The sequence below is a fragment of the Loa loa genome (assembly GCF_000183805.2).
Source record: "Loa loa unplaced genomic scaffold supercont3.96, whole genome shotgun sequence".
Classification (NCBI taxonomy): domain Eukaryota; kingdom Metazoa; phylum Nematoda; class Chromadorea; order Rhabditida; family Onchocercidae; genus Loa; species Loa loa.
This window is the reverse complement of record NW_018108276.1, coordinates 48,383-51,179: the sequence shown is the minus strand read 5'-3', so window position 1 is coordinate 51,179 and position 2,797 is coordinate 48,383.

Genomic DNA, 2,797 nt, shown 5'->3' with positions numbered 1-2,797 from the left:
AGGGAAATATCATTCTTAGGGTTACTTACCTATTTATAGTATCTGAAACAGTTTAAATGAATATAGTTTTACGTTTTATGATAGTATTTTCAATAAAATTTTTTTCCAAATGTGTGCTAACGGCAATTCTCGAAAGGTTGGCTGAATGTGAAGAAGAAATATCACCGCTAGGCTTAGTTCAGAATGTTATTTTTGCCACCCTAAGGCATTCCAAATTCCGCCCATAACATAACTGAAGCTCAAAAACGCCTCAGGGTATGTTTACTGCTATTTGGTAGGAATTTAAAATAGCTCTTCATCGTGTATTACATAATGATTTCGTATTGTTGCTTTTTGATGAACATTTTATTCTACCTATCATCTTGATAGATTTGTAATTACGTTTAAATTTTTTTTTCTTTCAATGTTTTTCAACATAAGGAAAAATATTCCGGGTGGCAAATAAATAATTAAAATCAATTTCAAGTTTGAGGTATTAATGCATACTAAATTTGCTTTCATTCCTTATTTATTCTTACATTTTAAATAGCATTCGGTCGCTTTGATTGATTTTATGAAACATTTAACATTCAATCTGATAAATATTAAAGATTGAATGAAATTAGCCCAGGAAATATTTATATTCATTATTAATGTTAATAATGTTAAGGATTGAATAAATCTTTCATATTTGTTTTGGAATTGAATCATTCTTTTCTATCTCTTTTTCACAACAGATTTTCATATTCTTCATTAATGTTAAATGATAGCTTAAAACTTTCAGCAATCTCAGATTTTCCCCTTAATTTTCATTTTTTAAATTTCATTTACTTTGCTTTTTTCCGTTTTTACTTTCATTCTAGCAGGCACAGCAATTTGTCATTTGTCATAATCATACCTTTTCCAACTTGCACTATTAGTTGCCAAATGTTTGATATTTTAAAATATGCAATTATCAGATGTGAATTTCACATCTTTTTACGACTAACAATTATCGATGTGCATGCATCTGAAAACACCCTAATCTAAAAAAATGATATGTATTTGATTTAAAGTATCGAACTGTACAATGAATAAACTGACCATAGGAGCTGAACATTCGACCTCTTTTTTCCAATTATACTGTAATAAAAATTTATTTTATTAATCAAATATATATTTTGCTGACAAATACACCAAGAAAAATGAATGGAATTTTTGAGACAAGAAAGTAATCCAACCAATCAATAATGCTGTATTACGTATTGAATGCCACATTTCTTTTTTTTCAAATGTTATATGAGATTTTGATAATCTAAAACTTCATAATTTAATGATAACAACAACAACAACAACACCGACGACAAGCAACAACGATAACACCGACGACAAGCAACAACGATAACACCGACGACAGTTGCAACAGCAGCAAGAAACAACATCATTTTCAATCGAATGCTTCAATTCCAACAAATTTTGCATTCTTTTCAAATTTAAATTTTCCATATCTTCCCTTTCCACCTAATTATTAGTTTCAGCCAAAGTGGTAAGTGATGGTAATAATTTTTATCTGATAGTTTAAAAAGAATAAATAATTCATTACCAATTGAGAAATGAAATTAGAATTGACCATATTTGCAATCATACCATTTGTCATCAACAATTAATTCGTTTGTTCGTTAGTAAAATAGTACCATTTTTTGCAGTGATCATAAATGACCGATTATAAAAACAAAGAAAATGGAAAAAACAAAAAAAAATGCGCTGTAATAATAGAGTCTCTTTTAATACGCAATTCTTTATCAAGTTATTTTAGTGACAATCCATTTTTGACCCATTTTTTTTAAACTTCAGAAGTATCTTTAAGAATGTTTTTGAAAAACGAAACTGTTTGAGCCAAAATTAAAAAAAAAAACAACCATACTGTTTATCATTATTAATACTGCCATTATTACTGTTAATGATACTATTATTATTATTCATAATAATAATATTATTATTATTCCCAAATATATTTTATTATTACTGCCAATTAGTATTATTATTATTACCAATTATTATTATCAGTCACCATCAATTATTATCATCAATTACCGTTAACATTCTTCGTATTATTATTGCCGTTGCTATCAACATTTATCCTAACGATAAGTTTGCACATGTAATTATTGAGATGAGATTACCGAAGAAAGTTCACTATTTCTTCCTCTCACTCCCTCTCTCGTTCGTTCTTTTATAAGATGTAAAATTAATTCCTTCCAATAGTTGTTATAAACTTTCCAAAATTATTTTCATTGATTTTTTTGGTTCCATTAATTTTCTGCTTGATCAATCTGATCATCCTTTGTAAAAACAATTACATTATGAAAAAGTGACACTAGCCCATATGTTTTAATTAATCGGCATGACAGAAACAACCAATTATTAAGTCAAATTATTGAAACATATAAGAACGGAACATTTAATTTTGGCAATATTTTTCAGCAATCTTCCCGGAAAATGTGAACTTATATATGATCTATATTGAAAAAAAAACCGTGACAGTTTTCAAGTTAAAAATTCTTATTATTATTATTATTATTATTATTATTATTATTATTATTATTATTATTATTATTATTATTATTATTATTATTATTATTATTATTATTATTATTATTATTATTATTATTATTATTATTATTATTATTATTATTATTATTATTATTATTATTATTATTATTATTATTATTATTATTATTATTATTATTATTATTATTATTATTATTATTATTATTATTATTATTATTATTATTATTATTATTATTATTATTATTATTATTATTATTATTATTATTAT